This window comes from Schistocerca nitens, chromosome 5, assembly GCF_023898315.1.
Source record: "Schistocerca nitens isolate TAMUIC-IGC-003100 chromosome 5, iqSchNite1.1, whole genome shotgun sequence".
Taxonomy (NCBI): Eukaryota; Metazoa; Arthropoda; class Insecta; order Orthoptera; family Acrididae; genus Schistocerca; species Schistocerca nitens.
In genome coordinates, this window is record NC_064618.1 from 866,475,945 (window position 1) to 866,503,527 (window position 27,583).

At 45.0% G+C, this 27,583-nt stretch overlaps 1 protein-coding gene across 3 annotated transcripts in view; it reads left to right on the top strand.

The window, feature by feature from the left end:
* The window catches only part of LOC126259180 (cholesterol 7-desaturase nvd), a 533,483-nt gene that overhangs the window by 352,211 nt on the left and 153,689 nt on the right, over window positions 1–27,583 (top strand). The gene's annotated exons all lie outside the window — the stretch shown is intronic.

Genomic DNA, 27,583 nt, shown 5'->3' on the forward strand with positions numbered 1-27,583 from the left:
TTCCGGAACTCTCGGAACCGAGGTGATGCAAAACTTTTTTTTGATGTGTGTATATTATTTCAGAATCATTGTATATGGCCTTGGCTTTGTGACGTTGGAATAGTTGGGAAATATTTAAACTATGTAGTCCAGTGCAATGAAACCAAATACAGACAAAGAGATGGTATGCTGCTCTGCTCACAAAATTAAAGTAATTAGCGCACTAACCTTGTAAATATACTTAAATGTGCGTTGTGAATGCAACTTTAAGTTCCAGTTGATGAATACGAGAACTCTTTCGTTGCGTCTGAAAATGAGGCGGATAAATAAAAAAATATAAATGGCACTGCGAGGTACAAATGTTCTTATCCATTCTACATGATCAGCCTAATAAAAATGAGGCAGATGGAAGAAAAGGGCAAGTAGACTGTTTGTTAACTCACAAGTGATCGGCGTAGCTGTTGATACATTTACCCCACATGTTGCCGAGGTTGTTTCGACAACGCTGCACAACTCTCGCTGGGCAGCCCTTACGCAGCCTCCATACCTTTCCGACCTCTCCCCTCGCGGTTTCCGTACTTTTGGAGGCCTGAAGAAAGAAATTCGTGGCTGTTGATTTGCTTCGGACGAAGAGGTGCACGCACTGGTAGAATCACGGTTCCGTAGGCAACTGCAAACTTTTTCATGAAGACATCGACCGTCTTGCTTCACAGTGAGATAAAAGTGTTAACAGTTACGGCGAATACTTTTGAAACAATAAACAGTTTACTTACTTTTTTCCATCAGTCTCGTTTTCATTTGACTGCCTTATCACAGAGTCGTAGAGTTTCACTCTGGAAAATATGAGTTTGTTTAAAATTTCATGTGAAAAAATATATGAAGCTGAACAGTATATATATATATATATATATGGCAAAGGAAAAGCCATGCAAGAAGTGCAGATTTTCACCGCCGATCGACATTTGTCAACTTCTGTGCCGTATTACGCCACCCACATACTCTGCTGGCAAAAACAGATGTGTGCGTGTACGTCGACGGCCACGTCTCTCGTCTTAGCCGCAGCTTCTTGTCTTCTCGGCACTTTCCTTTCAGTCTTACGTCCCATTCTCTGTACAAGTATTAAGCGTTCCACGCCAACTACGTAGCAAGTACTGCTGCAGCGAGAAATTCTCAAAAACTTTCCAAACTTAATGTCTGCCAGCGTCGATTCGCGTAGCTTCGTCTAGTAACGTGTTAGGGGCATCGAATATATTCAGCTTATTCAGCTCTAAATACCAAACGATACAATTCCAGTCATGCACTCGAAGCATCGGCAGAATTGAAATGTATACAACAAGCTTCAAACATGTCGAGTGCACACCGCTGCTTATGTACTAGGGTGTTTACCTGTAGCATCAGTGTGAACATGCTCTCTCATCAGATTTGTTGTAAATAATGCGTTACAGTTGATAAGGAATAATAGCGTCTGTAAGTGAAATACTCTACGGTAAACTGACGTCCAACAGAATTAGCTTAGAAACGAGTAAAATATTACTGAAGCTAAATTTGATTTAATGTTGTCTATTTTACTGGAAAAGAAGCATATGCTCACAGCTGCTGTTAAATTATTTCCTGCAAGCTCGTAGGAATTTTTTATCGCCGTGTCACCTCCAAATTCTCTAGAGTAAACGTATGTACTTTCTTAATCTATTATAATACGAATTGCAATAGTGAGAAAAATTTCGAGACTGTTAAGTGTGAAGGTTATGTTGCAAAGTTTTTGGATTAAGAAGGAACAGGTTTGGTTCTTGGTTCTGGGAGAGAGAGAGAGGGGGGGGGGGGGCTGCAGCTCTATAGCCATCCCCCCCTCCCCGCCCTCCCTCCTCGTCACCCTGTATTCGCCTCTGCCGCAGACTGAGCTGCAATTTAACGCGAAACTCGAGCTGCGATGTAACTGGCTTGCGGACAGAACCCGGAACTGTTAGATTTGCGCTCGACGATTGTCTGCCCAACGGACGCCAGGCAGAGGAACTTGCGCGACGCCGTACTCAGAAAAATGATAAGACTCCTCTGCTCGTGGAGCGTAGGTTGCCGGGCGTAACTTCCGAGTAGTGTATACGGAATAAGGTTGCTTTCCGCGTAGAGGCTGTGGGACACAAACATCTGCGGCGCAGCGCTTGTAAACACCGCCGCCAGGGCCCATTAGCGGCAACTGTTGTCGGGCGGCGGCAGTAGATGAGCGAATTTCCCCGGGCGCCGGTGCGGTGTTCCACGGCGGCGATGACCCGGATCCCGGGCGGCGATTTTTCCGCGGAGCAGGGCCTGCCTGCCTGCCTGCCTGCCGTGGCTTCCACGTAACGGGCCGGGCTGGGGCCGCGTGACCGGGTCGTCCACCGCTCGCCGGCGCCGGCGCTGCCACTGCTGCTGCCCGATCGCTTTCGATGGCGTCGGCGGCGCCCCGCGTTCCAAAACAACTCCTGTTCGGGAAACCCGTTCCGTTCACAGAGAAACGTGTTACCCGTTTCCTGCCTCCACTGTGCACCCGAGTGGCTCAGTGGTTATAATAGAGGTCGAGATTCGTACTGCGGAGCAGTGGCATTCAGCTGCCGGTCCGGCTGTCTCGATTAGTTTTCTTTAAATCGCTCGAGGCGATGCTCCTCCAACGAGGCCACGAACAAATTCTTTCCTTATCCTTCTGTAACCGAATTAGCACCCACGTTTTAATACCGCGTCCGGTTCCTTGCTTCTTCCGCATTCCAGAATAGTGAGGACAAGTTTGCATTTGTCTTAGTTTTTTCGTGATTTCCTTACACGGCTACACACCAATACCGTGATGATTCTTTCGTAAGCCGGCCGGGGTGGCCGAGCGGTTCTAGGCGCTACAGTCTGGAACCGCGCGACCACTACGGTCGCAGGTTCGAATCCTGCCTCGGGCATGGATGTGTGTGATGTCCTTAGGTTGGTTAGGTTTAAGTAGTTCTAAGTTCTAGGAGACTGATGGCCTCAGATGTTAAGTCCCATAGTGCTCAGAGCCATTTGAACCATTTTCCCTATCCATCTACAAGGCATCTACTGATTCGTCACTAATGACAGTTGTGGATTGAGGTGGCGCAGTGGCAAGTCAGTGAACTCGTATTTGGAAGGACGAAGGTTTAAATTCCCGTTCGGTCACACGTTTCAAGTTGTTCGCGATTTCTCAATATTGCTTAAGACGAATGCCAGTTTTTGAAACGTTACCGTCGATTTTCTTCCCCATCCTTCCCAAATTCAAGTTTGTACTCCGTCTCTAATCACTTCGACAAAACCTTTTTCTCTATTTTTAATGACAATCGCTGCCGACGACAACAAATAACATACTAAACATTTTTCGTCATCTTCTCCTTATTCTTCTTCTCCACTCTCCCTCTCCTCCTACACCTCCTCCTCCGACACCTCCTCTTCCTCTCCGTTCCCTTTATACTCATCCTCCTTTTCCTCTTCCTTTAACACCTTCACCTTCTGTTCCTCCTCCTCGTTCTACTCATTCTCCTCGTCCTGTTTTTCAAGATCTTCAGTTCCTCCTCCTCCTCCTCCTCCTCCTCCTCTTCCTCCTCATCCCCTTCACATTTTGAACCTTATCCCCCTCCTTCTCCTTCTGCTCATTCTCCTTCTCCTGCTCTTCGTCCTATCCTCCTCCTCCTCCTCCTTCTCCGCGTCTTTCCCCTCCTCCCCCTCCGCGTTCTTCTCCTTCTTCATCCTTCTCCTCCTCCTCTCAATTCTCCTCCTCCTTATTCTTCTCCCCCGTCTCTTCCTCCTACTTTTCCCATGCCGAGTGAGGCGTATCTTACCTTCGTTGTTCCTACGTGAAATGTATGTTGGCCGCAGTAGGATCAGTCTGCACTCACCTTCAAATGCCGGTTCTCTAAACTTTCTCAGTAGTATTCGTCGAAATTAATGCCTTCTTCGTACCACTGTTTCCCATCCGATCTCCCGAAGCACCACCGTAACACTTGCATGCTGATGGAACCGACCGGTAACCAATCTAACAGCCCGCCTCTCAATTGTTTCGATGTGTCCGCTCAATCCGATCTGGTGGGAATATCAAACACTCGAGCAGCGCTCAAGAACACTACGCACTAGCGCCTTATATGCGGTCTCCTTTACGGATAAACTGCACTTTCCTAAAATTCTCCCGATAAACCAAACTCAGTATTCGCCTTCCCTACCAGAATCCAATATTCTCGTTCGATTTCGTATCGTTTTGCAACGTCACACCCAGTTATTTAAACGACTTGGCTGTGGCTGCCTCAAGCAGTACACTACTAATGATGCAGCCCAACATTACGGGTTTGTTTTTTCTACTCATCCGCATTAACTTACAGTCCAGTAGCTGCAGTCGCTTGTCTTCGACACCTTCCCGTGCACCAGTCCAGTGTATCGTCAGCGAGCAACGCACATCGGTGCCCCCCTGTCTCGCAGATCACTTATGCATATGGAAAGTGGCAACGGTTCCATCACTTTCCTGGGGCACTCCTGATGTTGCCCCTGTGTACGATGAACATTCGCCTTCGAGGACAACGTGCTGCATTCTGTTACTTAAGAATCATGTAAGACTTGCGATTCTTTTGCGCTTGCACGTCTCGCTCGCAGTATTAACGCTTTTGGACATTATCCAGGACGCTCAGCAGATGTGAGACAACGTACAGCCGCTCTCTCGAGGACGCTGTAATCAGAAACCGAGGCGTTCCTTAAGTACACTTTCCTTGATTATTGTCAGTTGAAGTTGGAGTTGAAAATGCGGATGTTTAACTCGCGTAAAGCAACAAACAAAAGTCACCCTGGGAATTCACTGAAGATGCGTGATGATTTTGGAGCCCCAAGAGGTCCATATTAAAGTCTGCAGTGAGCAAAGGCACGGTAACGTGTAATGAATTGTGTCCGAATTCTTTGTAATCTAAAAACTAGAATAAATAAAAATAGATGAAATGTCGTTTACAACAGTGATAATTACATCCTGCTGCAGCTGCCTTCTGAAGGCGCTGACGTAAACGGCAGAATGGTCGGATATTTTAATGTTTAACAAACTCCTCGAATCTTTAAGCACTCGAACTCATATGTACGAAGCGGCTTCAGACGTCTGACTACAGATGAGTTAATGTGCTAAATATCTGACTTTAACCATGTAAACGAAAAACCGTTTATGAAATGTTTGAAATTATGCTTAACTCAGTTGGAAATCGCCAAGTGTTCTCATTACGAAACATTGGACGAATGTAGTCCGTGTAACTTACGTACCATTTCAAAGAAAAATCAGTTTTTTACGCATCTCAATATTTATGACGTCCTATCTGATGAACTACGCGTTGTAAAATGCTATAATTTTGGGTGTACATTCAGTGTTTTGTGTGGATGCTGTCTGCAGGCTGTGTTCCAGACAGAGGTAGTGGTAGAGACGTAATCAATTGAAGCGTCACGTCTGATGCTGAAGTTGCACTGCACGAACAGCAAAAATGCAGTAAGCGATAAACTGATTTCATTTCATCATTGTGTTTCCAGCGAAAGAAGTTTCGTAAAGTTTGGGAACTGTGTGTGACGTGTACTGGAAGCCGACACAGGATGAGTATAGTCCGGATATTTGCACGCCGTCAGATACGCTGCCTCAAGAAACACACAGCTTCTGACACATTGCCCTTACTGTGTAAAACTTTTAACACGTGATTATGTCTCTTAGCGAGTAGAATATGAAAGCGTTTTAAAATTTTAAATTCGGTAATAATAACGCGTAACACTGAAAATCAAATTTTTGCTGCTCGTGGAAGCCGTTAGGAAGGCAACCTGCAAGCGGTACCGCGTTCCGGGATAGTCGCTAAATGACACACAACACTGCCAAGTAACACGGCTGGATGAAAGGTGGACCACACACAGAAGGAACTGCTACGGTGTAGCGCAGAAGGTAACCGAAAGAAATACACAACGAGACGAACAGAAAGGACACTTTTATTCGAAGATAATAATTACACTGGAGTCGCCGCGATTTTTGATAGTCCCCTGGACACTACGAAAGGCGGGAAGGGGTTCTTAACGGGTCGTGTGATCAGCGCGGGCGGCAGCACAGCACGCTCTGCAGCGAGGCTAGTGACGAGCTCTTCTCGCAGGACTTCCCACTCCTCCAGCAGTGCGGCTGGCGACTCCTGGATGGTCGCCGCTGCACGTGCACGTACTGCAACCCCCGACTCATCCCACGTGTGCTTCGTGTGGCTTAGGTCCGTGGAATGTGATGACGATGTTTGGTTTGTGGGGCGCTCAACTGCGCGCTCATCAGCGACCGTACAAAGTCCCAGCTATAAACACAGTCCAGTTTTCCCACAATCCATTGTAGCCACTGTCTCGAATGATGATGATGAAACCATGAGGACAACATAAACACCCAGTCCCCGGGCAGAGAAATCCGCCAACCCGGCCGGGAATCGAGCCCGGGACCCCGCGATCCAGAGGCTGCAATGCTAGCCACTGGCGGCGGACCTGTGTATTCGTCGAATGTCCTGTCGTTCCAGAAGCTCTCCCAAGTGCAGTGCTCGGCGCTCCTGTCCGCTTTTAACCACAGAATAACTGACCACGAGTTGCACTCGCCCTCTGACGATTCCGTATACATACAGTCGCTACGCGCCGAGAATCGGGAATCTCACCATTGATACTGACAATATATCGGTCCTAGGAATTTCAGACTTTCCAGAATGCTTTAATTCTATCTTATTTTTATCCATTTGTGTCAGTGTCTCCTTTGTGACTGCATTACTTTCGTAAAATAAGGAACAGCCGTCTTCAGTCACAGTCGGGATTTTTTGATGCATTTCGAGTTTTGGGGTCTGATCTTCAGGTGCTCTGACTACGTGGACTTTTTTTCCAAATTTCAGTTATTTCTGGTCCTTGTAACATTACAGAGGTGTATTTCAAAGTCGAACATTGTGAATACAAGATTACAAAACTAATACAAATAGAAATTAACTTACTGTTTCCAGTGGTGCATACGTGGTTTTGAAGCACAGTGTCAGTAAACACGTTTATGTACATTCTAATTTATATTTTGTAAAGACAAGCCAAAACAAGTCAAAGAATTTCAAATGTAAAGATACTGCATTTCTACAAGTACGCAGGTGTTATTTCTTCTTTCAAATAACAACACCTGGGTATTGTAGAAATGCAGTATATTTACATTTGAAATTCTTTGACTTGTTTTGACTTGTGTTTACAAAATATACGGTAGAATGAAAACTGTATATATGTACATAAACGTGTTTACCCACATTGTGCTTCAAAACCACGTATGCACCACTGGAAACAGTAAGTTAATTTCTATTTGTATTAGATTTTTGGTGTGGGTTCCTGTAGTCATGTACTAGTTCATGAACCACGGGCAACGTATGAGTGGCCAAATAAGTGGTCCCGCAGGCGGGATACCAGTTACTTTGGAATAAGGCTGGGCATCTCGGACATATTCCGAGTCGTGGTCACCTTTGTGCTCATGCGGCAAAGACTACCAAATCCACCGGTTAGTCCCTCAGCCGTTAGGGGTAAAACCCAATCGGACTCGGGGCAAGTAAGGCTAGCAACATGATTCCCTGGTACTTTAAATCAAATGATTCAAATGGCTCTGAGCACTATGGGACTTAACTACTGAGGTCATCAGTCCCCTAGAACTTAGAACTACCCAAACCCAACCAACCCAAGGACACCACACACATCCATGCCCGAGGCAGGATTCGAACCTGCGACCGTAGCGGTCACGCGGTTCCAAACCGAAGCGCTTAGAACTTTAAATATGATGCTGGCAACAAGCAGAGCAAAATGCCTCGGACCTTTGGAGGTGACGGAGTCCCACCTCTAACTGACAAACCAGGGGCTCCTAAGATACGACTTGGCAAACAAATGGTAATGAGATGGGGAGCTATTAATATCAATGGGGGCTACTCTGGGAAGAAGGTAGAGCTGGCAGAGGCTGCAAGTAAGATGGGGTTGGACGTTTTAGCTGTTAGTGACATTCGGGTAAGGGGTGAGAAAGAAGAGGAAGTGGGAGAATACAAGGTCTACTACCTGTCGGGAGTCAAAGCAGGAATAGCATAATGGGGTGTAGGGCTTTACATCAGGAAAGAAATGGAACCCAGCGTAGTTGCAATAAGGTATGTAAACGAACGACTGATGTGGATAGATTTGACAGTGTCTAGCAAGAAAATTAGGATTGTGTCAGTATATTCGCATTGTGAAGGGACAGATCAAGATAAGATGGATAGTTTTTATGACGCACTCAGTGATGTAGTTGTTAGAGTAAAGGACAAGGACAGTGTTCTGCTCATGGGTGATTTTAAAGCCAGGATTGGAAATCGAACAGAAGGGTATGAAAAGGTTACGGGTAAATTTGGAGAGGATATGGAGGCCAACAGGAACGGGAAACAACTCTTGGATTTCTGTGCCAGTATGGGCTTAGTAATTACAAACTCCTTTTTTAAACATAAGAACATTCACCGGTATACTTGGGAAAGCAGGGGAACCAGATCTGTCATTGACTATATAATAACAGATCAGGAATTCAGGAAGGCTGTGAGGGACACACGTGTATTCAGGGGATTCTTTGATGACACTGATCATTATTTAATCTGCAGTGAAATTGGGATTGTGAGGCCGAAAGTGCAGGAGGTGAGGTCCATATGTAGGAGGATAAGAGTGGAGAAACTTCAGGATAAGGAAATCAGGCACAAGTACATAACAGCGATCTCAGAAAGGTACCAGTTAGTTGAATGTAGTCAATTACAGTCACTGGAAAAGGAATGGAGAAGGTACAGGGACACAGTACTAGAAGTGGCTAAAGAATGTCTTGGAACAGTAGTGTGTAAAAGTAGGATGAAGCAAACAGCTTGGTGGAATGACACAGTCAAGGCAGCCTGTAAAAGGAAAAAGAAGGCGTATCAAAAATGGCTACATACTAGAACTCAGGTAGACAGAGAAAGTTATGTTGAAGAAAGAAACAAAGCCAAACAGATAATTGCAGCATCCAAGAAGAAATCTTGGGAAGACTTTGGAAGCAGGTTGGAGACTTTGGGTCAAGCTGCTGGAAAACCATTCTGGAGTGTAATTAGCAGTCTTCGAAAGGGAGGTAAGAAGGAAATGACAAGTATTTTGGACAGGTCAGGAAAACTGCTGGTGAATCCTGTGGATGCCTTGGGCAGATGGAGGGAATATTTTGAAGAGTTGCTGAATGTAGGTGAAAATACGACCAGTAATGTTTCATATTTCGACGTAGAATGGGATAGGAGTGATGATGGAAATAGGATCACATTTGAGGAAGTGGAGAAAATGGTCAGTAGATTGCATTGCAATAAAGCAGCTGGGATGGATGAAATTAAGTCGGAACTCATCAAATACAGTGGAATGTCAGGTCTTAAATGGCTACACAGGATAATTGAAATGGCCTGGGAGTCGGGACAGGTTCCATCAGACTGGACAAAAGCAGTAATCACACCAATCTTTAAACATGGAAGCAGAAAATATTGTAACAACTACAGAGGTATCTCTTTAATCAGCGTTGTGGGTAAAATCTTCTCAGGTATTGTTGAAAGGAAAGTGCGAGTATTAGTTGAGGACCAACTGGATGAAAATCAGTGTGGGTTTAGGTCTCTTAGAGGTTGTCAGGACCAGATCTTCAGCTTATGGCAAATAATGGAGAAGTGTTATGAGTGGAACAGGGAATTGTATCTATGCTTTATAGATCTAGAAAAGGTATATGACCGGGTTCCTAGGAGGAAGTTATTGTCTGTTCTACGAGATTATGGAATGGGAGGCAAACTTTTGCAAGCAATTAAAGGTCTTTACATGGATAGTCAGGCAGCAATTAGAGTTGACGGTAAATTGAGTTCATGGTTCAGAATAGTTTCAGGGGTAAGACAAGGCTGCAACCTGTCTCCACTGTTGTTCATATTATTTATGGATCATATGTTGAAAACAATAGACTGGCTGGGTGAGATTAAGATATGTGAACACAAAACAAGCAGTCTTGCATATGCGGATGACTTAGTTGTGATGGCAGATTTGATTGAAAGTTTGCAAAGTAATATTTCAGAGCTAGATCAGAAATGTGAGGACTATGGTATGAAGATTAGCACCTCCAAAACGAAAGTAATGTCAGTGGGAAAGAAATATAAACGGATTGAGTGCCATATAGGGGGGAACAAAGTTCGAACAGGTGGACGATTTGAAGTACTTAAGATGCATATTCTCACAGGATGGCAACATAGTGAAAGAACTGGAAGCGAGGTGTAGCAAAGCTAATGGAGTGAGCGCTCAGCTACGATCTGCTCTCTTCTGCAAGAAGGAAGTCAGTACCAAGACTAAGTTATCTGTGCACCGTTCAATCTTTCGACCAACTTTGTTGTATGGGAGCGAAAGCTGGGTGGATTCAGGTTACCTTATCAACAAGGTTGAGGTTACGGATATGAAAGTAGCTAGGATGATTGCAGGTACTAGTAGATGGGAACAATGGCAGGAGGGTGTCCACAATGAGGAAATCAAAGAAAAACTGGGAATGAACTCTATAGATGTAGCAGTCAGGGCGAACAGGCTTAGATGGCGGGGTCATGTTACACGCATGGGAGAAGCAAGGTTACCCAAGGGACTCATGGGTTTAACATCAGAAGAGGCACCAATGTTAGCACTGAATAGGGGATCATGGAGGAATTTTATAAGGGGGGATATGCTCCAGACTGAACGCTGAAAGACATAATCAGTTTTAAATGATGATGATGATGATGATGATTAGATTTGTAAATTTACATTAAAAATGTTCCATCTTTTAATCTAGCATTGTAATCTAAATCTGGAAAAATAATCGATGCAGACTGTCGAAGCACCTGAAGATGAGCCACAGGGCTCGAAATGCATCGTGTATTGACATAAAATCCCGACTGTGACTGAAGACGGCTCTTCTTTATTTTACGATTTTGGTTTTAAGTTTGAAGTCGTATGACAAATGACAAAACAAATATAATTTAGTCTGATGTAATTACGAATTAACAATTTTCTGATTTTTTCCCCTTCACTATTGCTGTGAAATCATTTTTCTTGATTCTTTCTTCCATGATTTTAGGTCAGCGGAAAGTACCCTACAGTTTTTGATGAGTGAGTTTGCGAGTATCAAAATATGTGACATAAATGGTCGTATCTTTTCACTGCAGTGTCTTTGAAACTCAAATTCATTACACCACCAAGGAACTATACACCTTAGAATGTAATATAACTTTCAACCTGAAACGTCTAACATTGCTGAGAAAAAGAGGTCTTAACTAATGGACCAACAGACAGACAGGAGGACAATAAATGACAAAAAATCTTTTCGTGTGACATAATTATAAATTCACAGTCTTCACATTTTTTCCTTTACTTGTACTGTGAAAACGCCCTTATTGGCCACTTTCATGATTCTAGGTCAGCGGAAAGCACTTTAAAGTTTTTGATGGCTGTACCTTCTGGTCCACTCGCTTAGATGCTTCAGTTTTTTAACACTGCCAGTACATTACAAACGTTAGTATGTGACATAAGTTTCAGCTTGATGCGTCCACCCATTACTGAGAAAGGCGTTTTTTTAACAGTCGGACAGACAGACATACCGACAACAAAGTGGTCCTAATAGGATTCCGTATTTACCGACTGATGTGCGGATTGATGTTTTTCCACCTCTCACCGTTTGAGGTTAAGCCTAGCGTGCGTAACATTATACTTGTATGGATGTCTCTCATGCTTTTATAACATAAAGAATTAAGTACTTGCAGTTTCCGTCCACCCCAGAGAGAGAGAGAGAGAGAGAGAGAGAGAGAGAGAGAGAGAGAGAGAGAGAGAGAGACAGAGGTGAACAGAAATAGCAGTGTTAACCGTACTATTTTTTCCATTTATTGGTCTTTGGGGTGAATAGTGACATATTAAATTTGTTTTCGATCCAGGAGAATAAGAAAATAAACTTCTGTGATTCAAAAAAATCTATTCAAAAAAAAATTAAAAATATTGCGTGGATCATCGTTTTTGTTATGCCTCTAGTTACTTTATTGTAACATTAAATTGATACATTTGGGTGCTTTATTAATGATTTATGTCACTGACATCATGTTTAAAAATAATGTCTTTCAATCAACACGTCTAACCCCTTCCCCCAGAAATAACGAAGAGCTTTCGAACATCATCTCCGTGACTAAAAATGACTCCTCATCTGTTAAAATAAACGTGTTCAGTCCCCGTTGTTCTTTAACACAACCTTTGCCTTCTAAGTAACAAACTAGAAGTGCATATAATGTAAGACGCTGTTTACTTTTTGCATGTACTTTAATGAAAGCACAATTTCCTGCTTTGAGAACGGTAGCAGATGATTCTTTAATTCAGTCACATTTTTTGTTTTATTCGAAGAAAGACTGATGAGTGCTGTTTCTATTCACCCCACAAATTCCGGAAACGTAACCCTATATTTGAGTTATCCGAAAAACAAGCCAGATTAAAGTATACTTTTAAACTGATCCTTTGGTTAACGAAGCGGGACTGCAGATTTGCTTACCATGTACTTAAGTTAAAAGAACATAATTTAGACTGGTACTTACAAAAAAAGATCGAAGTAGAGAAACACAGCTCCACATCCTATTTTTGTCACAGATTGAACAAAGCAAAACTGACGGTGTCGTACACTTTGAAATTCATAACTTTCCGTTTAGATCGGTTCACTAACAACTTAAACAAACAAATCTTTGAATGATATCCCCGTTTGTCTTCCGACACCATAGTTTAGAACTTTTCTTGGAAATTTCGTTTCTGTTCACCCCCTTGTTATTGTTCGTCCCAGTTTACGGTAAATGCGTCATACAGGTGTTAAACCTATTTCGAGTAAATTTCATTCCTTCCAGAAAACTTGTTCACGATATGCCAGTTTCGTTGTTAAGTCGTCATTTTTTTCGTGCATCTTAACGCTCCTCTTGTTAATTCAATTAGTAACACTTCTGTCGATTTGTCCTGTAACCTCTATTATATTGCGGCAGTCGTTTTGTCCACTGCACATGATGTAACCTGGTGCAAAGTATTTCCTCGAACGTTTGCAGTCTAATTCATTATGCAGTTCCGGAAGTAATTTTACACTAAGGCATTCCGTTTGATAAGGTTAACGTAACACGCGGAGATAGAGAGTGTAAGAAAAATGGAGAACCGCTGCAGACGAATGCAAAAGTCATCACTATCTGTGAATTGTTTTGCGTACATTTAGACGTGTAACTGTCCACATTTCACATTAACATATTATGAATTCGGATGCAACACGCATCGGCTCTGTAAAACAGGGGCCTCCAGAAAATGAAAATGGTGTAATCAGGGCTGGATGGTCCGAATTCTCCGTAATGTGTAGTAACTCTATCCCTTTTCAACGTTTGACCATCAGAAGTGATGACGTAACACAGTGTCCGTGCCGTAACTTGCAGACGGGGCCTTGTCGTAAGACTAGGGTCTCCCAGTTTATCGTAAAACCTTTACGTCCATTACCTGGTAGTGTCAACGTATCTCAGCCTCCTATCAGTTGTACACTATATGGAATAACTCACTGTTGAACTGTTTTTTAAGCTAATATAAACGTATTTTGCCAACTGAGACATGACTCACCCTTAACTACTGACAACATTTGTTCAAACTATATCGATAAACAATCACAATCCAATAATTTTTACCTTTCAAAAGTAAGTACTCTGTTTACACGAATTTTATAATGGTTTTATCCAACTCTGTTCCAAGCTTTTCGAGCGTCCAGAAGGGCAATTACAAGAAATTTTACGTATCTTGAGGCAGCAGTGTTCATGACGTTAGTCCATTGTTACAGAGGTCAGTGTAGTTAGTTGACTGGTTGATTCGGGGGAGGGGACCGCACAGCGAGGTCGTCGGTTCCAGCAGACTGGGGAGGGACGGGGAAGAAAGTCGGAATGGCTCCAAGGAGCCATTCCGGCATTTGCCTGAAGCGATTTAGGGAAATCAGGGAATCAGGACGGCCGAACGGGGGTTGAACCGTATGTCGGTGTGAAGAAGAGCGTGACATTATACCAGTGGACAGAAAGAACCGTGTTTATGGGACCGTTACACTTCACTGCACTATCTTCTCTCACTGGGGGTACAGCCTCCTGAAGTTCAGTGGCAATCTTGAAACCATTTACGATAAAGTGTCACAGGAGGAATGGTCGATAGTCAGGGATACGACAGGAACGATCATTCGAAGCAAAAAGTCGAGCAAACATGGGCTCTAAAATACGTACCTTAAGAGCTATGAGTACTTCTTCATATCTTCTGCTGCAAGGTCTTTGCTTTCCGTATTTTGGGAGGAGGATGTATGGAACAAAACAAAAAAATATGGTCTAGTCAATATGGGGTCTAATGCACATCTTAAGACCTTTGAGTACTTGAACAGTAGGAGAGACGAGTTTCGCAGTAGCGAAGATGAACAAGTGCTCATAGCTCTTAACGAATGCATTTTAGAGGCTATGTTTACTAGACATTTTTGCTTCGAATGATCGTTCCTGTCATATCCCTGAATACTGCCATTTCTCCTGGGAGAACTTGTATAACAGCTAATTCCTAAAATACTTTTAACGGCATAGGGTGGCAAGAACTATCTAAGGTTTGTGTAACTTATATCAGAACGCCACTGAAATGATGAAAACATTGAATTGGCAGACTCTTGAAGATAGACGCTAACTATCCCGCTAAGGCCTACTTGCAAAGTTTCAAGAACCATCATTAAGTGAACTATCTAGAGATATTCTTAACACGTCAGAAATCTCTCCAACAGGAATTGGAACACAGGAATAACCTAATTTCAGCACGAACAGGAGGAATGATTAACATGTGCGTCTACCTTTACATGTTGAAACATAAAATACTACCTCGTAGTGCTCTACGTCGTGGTTTGAAGAGTATGTGTGTAGATCTATATGTAGATGTAGAACGTTATTTAATAAAAAGCAGTATTTCATCATCACAGCCATATAATTGTATCCATTAATAACATCGTTTAGCTGAAACGGAATATAATGCTTGCGATAAAGATTATATGGTTTAGAAAAATAAAATCTAATTCTGTGGTGTCACCGCTAGACACCACACTTGCTAGGTGGTAACTTAAATCGGCCGCGGTCCTGTAGTACATGTCGGACCCGCGTGTCGCCACTGTGTAAGCGCAAACCTAGCGCCACCACATGGCAGGTCACAAGACACGGACTTGACCTCGCCCCAGTTGTACGGACGACATAGCTTGCGACCAGACCTACCAAGTTTTACTCTCATTTGCCGAGAGACAGATTAAATAGCCTTCAGCTAGTCCATCGCTACTACCTAGCAAGGCGCCATGTGTATCATTGCTAATTGCTTACTACTATGCAAGAGATGTAATTCAACAAGAACAAGACTACATTAAAGTTAAGTATATTAAAATCTCTCTTCTTTTCTTTATAGTTTTCATCCAGTCTCCTGTTTCAGAATTTACGCCCGTCTGCGTTAGTTTCGCGTGCACCTAGCCACTCATTGTGTCGAGACCTTAGGGAATCGACACAACAATATTTTGGCGCCGAGGAGTGGTGCCGCGCCCACGTTGCAGTCTTTGTGTTATACTTGCTCTAATTTGCTTGTGTCATGGCTTCGCCGCATTCTCCAGATGTACTGTCCGAATTTTTTCGCTTGCAGAATCAGCAGACGCAGGCGTTATTGGAAGCCCTTGGACAGCTCGTCCAGGGTCAACGTGCGCTGCAAACCGATGCGGCGGCAGCCGCTTCATCGCTACCGCAGCCACACAACGCTGTCGCACCGCCATTTCGGCCCTTTGAGGCCCATAACGAGAGCTGGACTGAGTGGGCCGATCAGTTCCGGTTCCACCTCACAGCTTATGGAATTCAAGGTAAAGAGCGGCAGCCGTTTTTGCTTTCTTGTGTCGGTGTGTCTACCTACCGGGTGATAGTGAAATTGTTTCCCCGACGCGACGTCGCAACTCTGTCCTACGAGGAAATTTTGTCGGCTTTAGATGCCTATTTCAAAGAAACAGTAAATGTAGTTGCCAAACGGTATACGTTTTTTCGTACAAAACGTACGGCCGGTCAGACTAATAGGGAGTGGGTTGCAACTTTGCAAGGCCTTACTAGAGACTGCGCGTTTGCCTGTGAATGTGGCCTCCCATATTCAGATACTATGGTGCGTGATGCAATTGCACAAAACGTTTCTGATGTTCGCATAAGGGAACAGATTTTGAAACTAGTTAATCCCTCCCTGCAACAAGTGATAGACATTTTGGACAGGCAAGACACACTTGACTTTGCTCAGGAATCATTTGAAACTTCGCCAGCAGTGTGTCACATTACTCGGCCCGCCCGGCCCGCTGCACGGGACGCTAAGCTGCCCTCGCGCCCGACTTCGCTGCGGCCGCCTAGCTTGCAACCACGTGCGCCGCGTAAGCCAGCAAATGCAGTGAAATCATGCCCGCGGTGTGCAACTAGACATTCGCGTGAAAATTGCCCGTCACGCCAAGCTATTTGCTTTTACTGTCACAAGAAAGGACATGTACAAAGTGTTTGCCAGAAAAAGTTCAGATCAGACAATCACACAAATTCCAGGCCCTTTGCTTCGCGCCGGAATCGAACCCAGGACAATCAGGCTCGTGGACCTTCGCCCATGGACATTCATGTAGTTCATTCCCACCCGTCCAGTGACACTTTAGCTAACAGTGACTGTGTTCGTCCCACCCAACGTGTGCGTCGACGTCGCCGGAAATCCCGTAAAGTTGCAAGTGCTTCTGGACCTGTATCAGTTCAAATTGCACGAGACAGTCGCTCTTGTCGTCAACAAGACAATAAACTTTTTGTGGACTTAGACTTTGCAGGAAAAGTGATACCATTCCAGCTCGATACCGGAGCTGCAGTTTCATTGCTCAATCACGACACGTACAACCAACTGGGCAAACCGCCATTGCGTGCCGCAAATGTTAAGTTAACTAGTTACTCAGGACAGCATATACCTGTGTTAGGACAGTGCAGCCTTCTTGCAACATACAAGGGACAGACAAAACTTGTGTCATTTTATGTTCTTCGTTCCTCTAGTGCAGTGAACTTGTTTGGCTTAGATTTGTTTCAATTGTTTAATATGTCTATTGTAAATCAGGTCCTATCAGTGAATCAGACTGTGCCTTCCGCCAGTGTTTCTAGTCTTTGTGACGAATTTGCAGACATTTTTGCACCGGGCCTTGGTTGCGCTAAGAACTATGAAGCGCATTTGGAACTGAAAGACAACGCGCAACCGAAATTTTTCAGAGCGCGCAATGTTCCCCACGCATTGCGTGATGAGGTCGCACGAACATTGGCCGAGTTAGAATCTCAAGGTGTAATTGAACGTGTGCAGGCTTCTCTCTGGGCCTCACCCTTAGTAATTTTGCCAAAACCTTCCGGAAAATTGAGACTTTGTGTGGACTTCAAGGCAACTGTGAATCCACAACTTGTGACTGCTACTTTTCCTTTGCCCCGCCCGGAAGATCTTTTTGACAAACTGTGCCCGGGAAAATATTTTTCAAAATTGGACCTAGCAGATGCGTACTTGCAAATACCTGTGGACGACGAATCCCGGCGCGTCTTAGTGGTAAACACGCATCTTGGCTTGTATCGCTTCAAAAGACTGCCATTCGGGTGTGCATCCGCCCCTGCTTTATTTCAGCAATATTTACACACTATTTGTGCGTCGGTCCCTACGGCTGCGAACTATCTGGACGATATTGTGATCTCAGGAAAGACAGAAGCCGAACATTTGCAGAATCTCCGGACATTATTTCAGGTATTGCGTCAGAATGGTCTTCGCTTGAGGAAGGACAAATGTGTGTTTTTTGCTCGTGACTTACCGTACCTGGGCCATGTCCTTAACGCCCAAGGTATACATCCGAGTCCAGAGCACCTTCGTGCCATTCAGGACTTGCCGTCACCGCAGAACTTAAAACAGCTACAGAGTGTGCTGGGTAAGGTAAATTATTATTCAAAGTTTGTGCGCAATGCTTCTTCCATTTCAGCTCCGCTTCATCGCTTACGCCGTAAAGGTGTTCCGTTCGTCTGGACGACGGAATGCGAACGCGCCTTTCGCCAGTTGAAATCGGCGTTACTTTCAAATACTTGCCTTACGCCATTCGATCCCAGAAAACCCCTTTTGTTGATGGTCGATGCATCGGATTTCGGGATCGGTGCTGTGCTTGCGCACAAAGATGGTTCGCATGATCGCCCTATTGCCTTTGCGTCAAAATTGCTCTCATCTGCGCAAAGAAATTATTCCCAAATAGAGAAGGAAGCTTTGGCTCTTGTGTTTGGTGTAACAAAGTTTCACGATTTCTTGTATGGTCGTCACTTTACAATCATCACGGACCACAAACCTTTGACATCGCTTTTTCATCCGAACAAGCCTGTACCTCCTCGTACAGCGCAGAAATTCATTCGCTGGTCACTTTTTCTCTCGCAGTACCGCTACGATATCTTGTATCGGTCCACTGCTAAGCACGGAAACGCTGATGCGTTGTCCCGTTTGCCTGTTGCTGAGGATAAAGCATTCGATTCTTCCGAACTTGCTTGCATGTTCATTGATTCGGAAGCCGATGACGTGGTCGCATCGTTTCCGATTGATTTTCGTCGTGTAGCTACAGCCACAGCTGCTGACCCTGTCCTTGCTACTGTTTTGCGTTTTGTTGCTACGCAATGGCCCTTGTCAAAGTCACGGATCGAAGATCCTTTGGTTCGCCGTTTTTTTGCTCACAAGGAGAGACTTTTTGTCCGACGTGGTGTTTTGTTGTTGCGTTCCGATAATGATCAATCCCGAGTCGTAGTCCCACGTTCGTTACAGTCCTCTGTCTTAAAGCTTCTTCACCAAGGACATTGGGGTATAGTGCGTACGAAACAACTTGCTCGTCAGCACTGTACTTGGTTCGGAATCGATGCTGCGATTACGAATATGTGCTCCTCTTGCGTGGCGTGTGCCGAACAACAATCCGCACCGCCGCGGAAATTCTTTGCATGGCCGAAAGCCACTTCCCCTTGGCAACGCTTGCACATCGATTTTGCTGGTCCATTCTGGAATGCTCGATGGTTGGTTGTGGTCGATGCTTTCAGTAATTTTCCTTTGTTGTCCGGATGTCTTCCACGACGTCTTCTGCCACCATCCAAGCCTTGTCTGCTATCTTTTGCATTGAAGGTCTTCCACAGAATATTGTTTCCGACAATGGCCCACAATTCATGTCCGCAGAATTTCAGTCGTTCTGCAAGGCCAATGGTATTCAACATCTGACGTCCGCGCCGTTTTCGCCTCAGTCAAACGGTGCCGCTGAACGCTTGGTCCGGACTTTCAAGTCGCAGATGTTGAAGTTGAAAGAGTCGCATTCTCGGGAGGACGCTTTGTTGCTCTTTTTGTCCTCATATCGCTCTCAGCCTCGCGATGGTCGCTCGCCGGCTGAATTGCTCCATGGTCGTCCTCATCGAACTCTGATGTCTTTGTTGCATCCGCCACATCAGGTTCCTGTGCAGCGGCAGACTCCTGCTTTTGCTCCTGGCGACGTTGTCTATTATCGCAACTATCGCGGTTCACAGCGTTGGCTCGCAGGGCGCATTCTTCGCTGCCTCGGCCGCGCGATGTATTTGGTTTTGGGGGCCTCTGGTGAGGTGCGTCGGCATCTCAATCAGCTGCGCCTCTGTCGTCGCCTGGGTTCTGCCGCTCCCCGTCTGCTTTCAGCGACGGAGCCGTCAGGTCAGCGCCCTGGGGACCCATCTACTGGCTCGCCTCATCCCCAGGTGTTACCGACGATGCCTTCCATTTTGCCTCATGGCGTCGCGCCGCCGCAGCCGCCGCCGGCGCCGCCAGCAGCGGACGCTTCGCTGCAGCCGCCTCGCGCCTCCCTGGGTCATGCGCCGCCGCTTGCTTCCCGTGACCAGCCGTCCTCCGCCATGGACCTCTTGCCCGCTCCGGACCAGATGTCGTCTTCGCCCGTCGGGTGCTCCGACCACATGGAGGTCGACCCCGCGGCTCCTCTTATATCATTACGTGCGCAAACACCTCATGTTGACGTGCACCCTGGACTAGGTTTGCAGGCGTTTCCTAGCTCCCCTCGGACCGAATGGCCGGGTGCGGGTGGCACAGCCTCGCCTGTTGTTAGGCTCCCCACCTCATCGCATACGTCAACATGGGGTCCTCCCCACGGCGGGCGGAAGCCTTATCTCACGACCGTTCGCCGATTTGCGGGGGAGGAATGTGGTGTCACCGCTAGACACCACACTTGCTAGGTGGTAACTTAAATCGGCCGCGGTCCTGTAGTACATGTCGGACCCGCGTGTCGCCACTGTGTAAGCGCAAACCTAGCGCCACCACATGGCAGGTCACAAGACACGGACTTGACCTCGCCCCAGTTGTACGGACGACATAGCTTGCGACCAGACCTACCAAGTTTTACTCTCATTTGCCGAGAGACAGATTAAATAGCCTTCAGCTAGTCCATCGCTACTACCTAGCAAGGCGCCATGTGTATCATTGCTAATTGCTTACTACTATGCAAGAGATGTAATTCAACAAGAACAAGACTACATTAAAGTTAAGTATATTAAAATCTCTCTTCTTTTCTTTATAGTTTTCATCCAGTCTCCTGTTTCAGAATTTACGCCCGTCTGCGTTAGTTTCGCGTGCACCTAGCCACTCATTGTGTCGAGACCTTAGGGAATCGACACAACAAATTCTATCTGGTTTTATCGTGGCTGCAGCGTCACCTCCGTCCCTATTGACTGCCGTCCACGACACACCTCTAAACACGAGACGATATGAGAGGTAAATTACGCGATCAACTCGCGGCAGTATCACGGAGTTCACGCGTTTCTCTGACTCCGAGTGGACTCTGTATGAACGGCCTCAACACCAACGTTTGCCTTCGGTCCTCGACTCTCTTTGCTCCAGAAAGTGGTAAAGTAACCATTGACTCAAGTACGTATTGCAAAATGGAAATTCCTAAACTTGTCGCGTATTCTTCGTTTTCCCTGAACGAGTGGCTCAAAAATGGTTCAAATGGCTCTGAGTACTATGGGACTTAACTGCTGTGGTCATCAGTCCCCTAGAACTTAGAACTACTTAAACCTAACTAACCTAAGGACATCACACACATCCATGCCCGAGGCAGGATTCGAACCTGCGACCGTAGCGGTCACGCGGTTCCAGACTGTAGCGCCTTTAAGCGCTTGGCCACACCGGCCGGCTGAACGAGTGGCGGAGCTGCTGCTTCTTCATACCGCCCGGGGGAAACGAACCTTCGGTTTGCCTCCCACGCGCCGCGGAGTCAGCAACCCGCTGGCGCTTGCTTTGTTCTTGCTGTCCGGTGAGACGTAGCTTAAACGCGCATCAGCCGAGGTCAGCGCTCTGTCCCAATATTGTTTCTCTCAAGCGCAAAAGGCTAATGAATCTGCGCGAAACATTGAACTAATGGATCTGTAGCGCTCCGTCAAAGACGATCTTACCCTTAGAAAACGTGGCGTATAATAAGATCTCATACCAATGTGAGAAATCTTGTACTGGGCAGACATGCCGAGCCGTACAAGAATGTTGTGCTGAACACCGTCAGCGTACACGCCTGGGCCACTCCCTCCCTGGACGCGGGGCACCACGTGTTTAACGAGAGGACGCAAGTTCTATCCTCAGCGTCATCTTTCTGCGACTGTGTGTTTAAGGATAGTCTTGTCAACAGGGATGGATGGTTTCAGTTAAGTGCTGGAGTCCAGCACTGGCTGCCATTACATCCAAGCAGAACAGCAAGAACTTCCGATTCGTGATTAGACGCATCGCACTGCTGATCTTTAACTCAACTTTCAACAACAGGAGTCTCTGGCAGCACAGCCACTGCCTTCGTGCGACTCGCGGCTACGAGAGCCGCTGTCCTCCAGCCGCGAGCGCCCTCCCGCGTACCCGTGTTGGCCGCTCCTGTCACCAGTCTCGCCTTGTAGCAGTGACAACAGCAGCTGACAGACACTACCCCAAGACGTCGGACAGTCGGATCGACGAAATATTTGCACAATATGACCTGACGGCAAACCCGAAAAGAGTATATGCAGCATTTTTTGACTTTTGAATTTTCGTCTTTTTTAGTTTGATGTATGAGAAACAGCTGTCTCTCCTAATATTTCTTTAATCTCAATTGCAAAATCTGATGCTGGCTGTACCCGAAACGGCGTAATAAATAAAGAAATGCATTAATCTCTGTAGACGGTTTCAGTCACGAAACAGAACACAGTTGACAAATGTTTTTCATTCACAATGGCCGACTCCACTACGGTCCCCACGTACCGGTGTTCCCACCGGAAAAGATGACGATGTTTCATTGTGCAGTGACCTTCGTGAAGCCGCGCTGGCGCCACTTCGTTACACACGGGTGACTGGAAACAAGTTCTACACGACCACAGCACTACAGTTAGTTTTGTAGACCTAAGGTAACGAATCATTATTTCCGATTATCAATTTAACCATTTACACAGCTCCTATCGTCTCGAAAGTAAACTAACAGCATACACGGTAAACAACAGTGACACGAAAGCGTTGAGCATTGGTTCAAATGGTTCAAATGGCGCTGAGCACTATGGGACTCAACTGCTGAGGTCATTAGTCCCCTAGAACTTAGAACTAGTTAAACCTAACTAACCTAAGGACATCACAAACATCCATCCCGAGGCAGGATTCGAACCTGCGACCGTAGCGGTCTTGCGGTTCCAGACTGCAGCGCCTTTAACCGCACGGCCACTTCGGCCGGCCTAGCGTTGAGCATTCACGGCTCCTCTGCTGCTGTGTGTACTCTAGGTGACTTCAGTATTGTCTCGCAAATTGTAGAACGAAATCTCCTGTCCTCACAACTGCACGATCTGCCTGCTGCATACGATACTGACTGAAGTTCGCTGATTGATACACATGAATTACTTTGCACGATAGTAATTTTACAGCTGCCGCAGGATCATATGAAAAGATTTGTGTCATACCGAAACCTTACCGTCACAAACAGGCAATACCACCGAGTAGACTATATTGTCTCCAGTTTACACTTGTCCGCGTGTATTACGATAGCTACTGCCTTTTACAGTACTAGTAAATAAACATGTAACAACACGGTCAGGCGTACAAGATTTGTCGAATGAAAAAAAGTATTGCCTTCCAAGAAAAAGCTGCGATAGGCTACTTCAGCCCTAGTGGAACGTCCACCATTGTCACGAGTAACTCTACGTGGTACTCTTTAGCTCGAATACCTGACGCTTACCATGGATAACAGAAGAAATACTTCAGTGAATCGATGAAAGAAGCAAGTATAAAAATGTTCAGGGAAGTTCGAAATAAAAACAAAAAAATGGGAAGTGTGGGGAAGCTAAGAGAAAATGTCTGCTTGAAAAATGTGAGGAAACCTAAAAAGAAATGATTGCCTCAGCATATGGGAAAGTCGAAACAACCTCAGTGAAGTTAAAAGCATGGCTGGTAACATCAAGGGAGCAACGGCAATTCGACTGTAAAATGCAGGGGAAAGAGCAGGTAGGTGGAAAGAGTACATTGAAGGACTCTATGAGAGGGAAGATCTGTATGTTGTGATACAAAAAGAAACAAGTGTGGATTTAGAAGAGAAAGGGTATCTAATATTAGAATTTAAAAGAACTATGGAGGTCTTAAGATCAAATAAGGCAGAAGGGGTAGGTAACATTCCATCAGAATTTCTAAAATCATTGGGGGAAGTGGCAACAAATCGACCATTACGTTGGTGTGTAGAATGTATGAGACTGGCGATATACCATCTGACTTTCGGAGAAATATCATCCACACAATTCCGAAGACTGCAAGAGTTGACAAGTGCGAGCATTATCGCACAATCAGCTTGCAACTCATACATCCAAGTTTTCTGACAAGAATAATATACCGAAAATTGAGGATGTGCTAGATGACGATCAGTTTGGCTTTAGGAAAGGTAAAGGCGCGAGAGAGGCAGTTCTGACGTTGCCGTTGATAGTGGAAGCAAGGCTAATGAAAACTCCAGATACGTTAATAGGATTCAGTTGTCGACTTGGAAAAAGCGTTCGACGATGTCAAATGGTGCAACATGTTCGAAATTCTGAGAAAAATACCAGTAAGCTATAGGAGAGACGGATAATATACAATACGTACAGGAGCCAAGAGGGAATAATAAGAGTGGACGTCCGAGAACGAACTGCTCAGATTAGAAAGGGTCTAAGACAAGCATGTCATCTTTCGATCCTACTGTTCAATGTGCACATCGAAAACGCAATGAAGGAAATAAATGAAAGGTTCAGGAGTGGAATTAAAATTCAAGGTCAGAAGATATCAATGATACGATTCGCTGATGACATTGCTATCCTGAGTGAAAGTGAAGAAGAATTACATGATCTGCTGAATGGAATGAACAGTCTAACGAGTGCAGAAAATGGATTGTGAGTAAATCGAAGAAAGACGAAAGTAATGAGAAATAGCAGAAATGAGAACAGCGAGAAACTTTACACCAGGATTTACGGTCACGAAGTAGATGAGCTTAAGGAATTCTACTATCTTGGCAGCAAAATAATCAATGACCGCGGAGCAGGGAGGACATCAAAAGCAGACTAGGAGTGGCTAAAAGGGTATTCCTGGCCAAGAGAAGTCTACTAGTATCAAACAGGCCTTAATTTGAGAAAGAAATTTCTGAGAATGTACGATTGGAGTACGGCATTGTATGGTAATGAAACATGGACTGTGGGAAAACCGGAGCAGAAGAGAATAGAAGCATTTGAGATGTGGTGCTACAGACGAAAGGAAAATTAAGTGGACTGATAAGGTGAGGAACGAGGGCATTCTGCAGAATGGAAGAGGAAAGGTATATGTAGAAAACATTGACAAGAAGAAAGGACAGGATGATAGGACATCTAATAAGACATCAGGGAATAACTTTCACGGTACTAGATGGAGTTGCAGAGCGAAAAACTATAGAGGAAGACAAGACTGAAATACATCCAGCAAATAATTGATGACGTAGGCTGGGAGTGCTCCTCTGAGATGAATACGTTGCCACAGGAGTGTAATTCGTGGCCGGACGCATCAAACCAGTCACACGACAGAAGAAAAAAAGCTAGTGTTCTTGTTGATGTCGGCGTAATAACAAGAATATTCTCAGAAAAAGGTATTGCAAGCTTGCTGAAGATCAGCAAATATGCCGAAAAAGGGGCTTGCATACCATGAGTAGACGCCGCTAGACGGCGAGGGGCAGTTCGTTAGCTTCGGCAAGTGCTGCTGTCTTTATTCCGTCGATGTCTGATATCTTCAAAGAGGGTCTTCTTGATGGACCACAAACTGTCCCGTCGTGGTCGAGGTGGGTTCGATCAATGCGATCCCCAAGTTCGTCTCGTGCGGTGCTGCAGGATGTTCACTGCTTTGATTGATATCCGACATCATGTATATGTGCTAGAAAAGACAATTAACATATCCAATAATATGATCCGGGAATTTTACAGATTATTTTTTAACAGTTGTATGAAGTAAAGAGAGAAAGTGAGCAGTTAAATTTGTCAGTAATCCTAAATTATTTTTGCTATTTTGCTACAGGAACATTTAAAACTAGTATGCTGCGAAAGTTTTTCCTATTTATTGATTGAAAAAAAAAATTCAAATGGCTCCGAGCACTATGGGACTTAACATCTGAGGTCATCATTCCCCTAGAACTGAGAGAATTACTTAAACCTAACTAACCGAAGGACATCACACACATCCATGCCCGAGGCGGGATTCGAACCTGCGACCGTAGCGGTAGCGCGGTTCCAGACTGAAGCGCCTATAACCGCTCGGCCACACCGGCCGGCTTTTGATTGTCATTCGGTGTTGATCGAGTGACTGCGATAATGTTGGAAGTACGGAATTATATAGAAAAGTGAACCAGAAAATGCAGGGCCTGCCCGGTTCCTAAACGTGGACGCTGTACTATCAACGGTAACTAATATGTAACAAAATGCTCACTTAGGGGGACAATGGTTTCCGATAAAAGAAGAATGTACTGAAAGAATCATTTTCAACGGAGGTTCGGAACAATATACATGTAGCTGCATCACCACCTCCTCCCTCCCTCCTAATTTCCTCTCTTCAATTCACGAAGCTGTGCAAGTACGTTGTATAAGAGATCAAAAGTGTAGTCCCTACCATTATTTGTATTAGTAAGCCTCATTCTCTAGCTGATAGACTCGAGTGATAAACAAAAAAATAGAATGCATGTCCACGATCGGTGATCGTTCTCTTTTATAATCTATTTTACCTGTTCCCCTAGCAGTGCGACACGGCAGTTCAGCTAGTACGAGTATTACGGATTTTTCTGTGTGCGCCTACAATCGATAGGATACATACCGCACAACAACCGTGTCTTGCAGTGCGCAAAACGGTCGCTGGCAGGCGCAAGCTTCACTTCTTTTCGCTACCTCAAGTAGAAAAGAAAGGAAGATTACTGTTTTACGTCCCGTCGGCGACGAGATCACTAGGGACTGAGCATTCCCTTTCGAAGGAAGCAGTCCAGCCTACGCCTCGAGCGATTTAGCGAAGTGTTGGAGGCGCTCTAACCCGTGTAGCCGGACGGGTCTCTTAAACGCTCCCTCCCGAGTATGAGGCTAGTGTCTGTCGTACTACTCAGTCTTTCTCAGTTCAAACCGTTGAGGAACAATCATATTTTTCTATTAGTATTAAACACTGGCCGAATCACTCATAATCGAACTTCACCTTTAAAACATGAGAATTATAAAAAGTCATAACAGTTTTATGAAAAGCTTTTGCTTGCAGTACTGTTTGTGTGAACATCACTAATGATTCCTCTTAGGAAAAACTATACAGCTGATACAGATACGCGTTCTTTGCGTTTCTGTGTAGAATTAAATTTAGTTTTTCGTCGTACGGTAACAAAATTAACACGTGATAATCATCATTGTTTGGTTTTACAGTTCTGACAGCAGCGTTGTTTTCAGACTAAACTATTGGAACTCAGGTTTACATCCACATCAGTACTCCGCGAGCTATCAAATGGTGTGTGGCGGAGGGTTCTTCTGGTACCACTAGCTGATCCCTCTTTCCCTGTCGCGTTCGCAAATGGCCCGTGGGAAGAATGGTTGTTGGTAAGCCTCTGCATTAGTTCTAATTTTTCGAATTTTCTCTTCGTTGCCACTTCGCGAGATGTGTGTTCGAGGAACCAATATTTTTTCTGACTCTTCCCGGAAAGTGCTCCCTCGGGATTTCGAAAGCAAATCTCTCCGTGATGTACAACGCCTCTCTTGCAGTATCTGCCACTGGAGGTCGTTGGAGATCTCTTGTAACGCTCTCGCGCCGGCTAAACAGTCCATGACGAAACGAGCCGCGTTGGATCTTCTCATATTTCTTCTACCAGTCCTACCTGGTAAGGGTCCCTCATTTGTTTATTTACTTTACACGTCTAGTTCTGTAGGACCAAATTCAGGAGCAAATATCCAAGGTTATGGAACGTGTGAGTACATGAAATTACAACATAAAAATAATAACAGGTAAAACAAAATGTTTGTGAACCCAAAAAAGTCAAGCCATAGGTTTA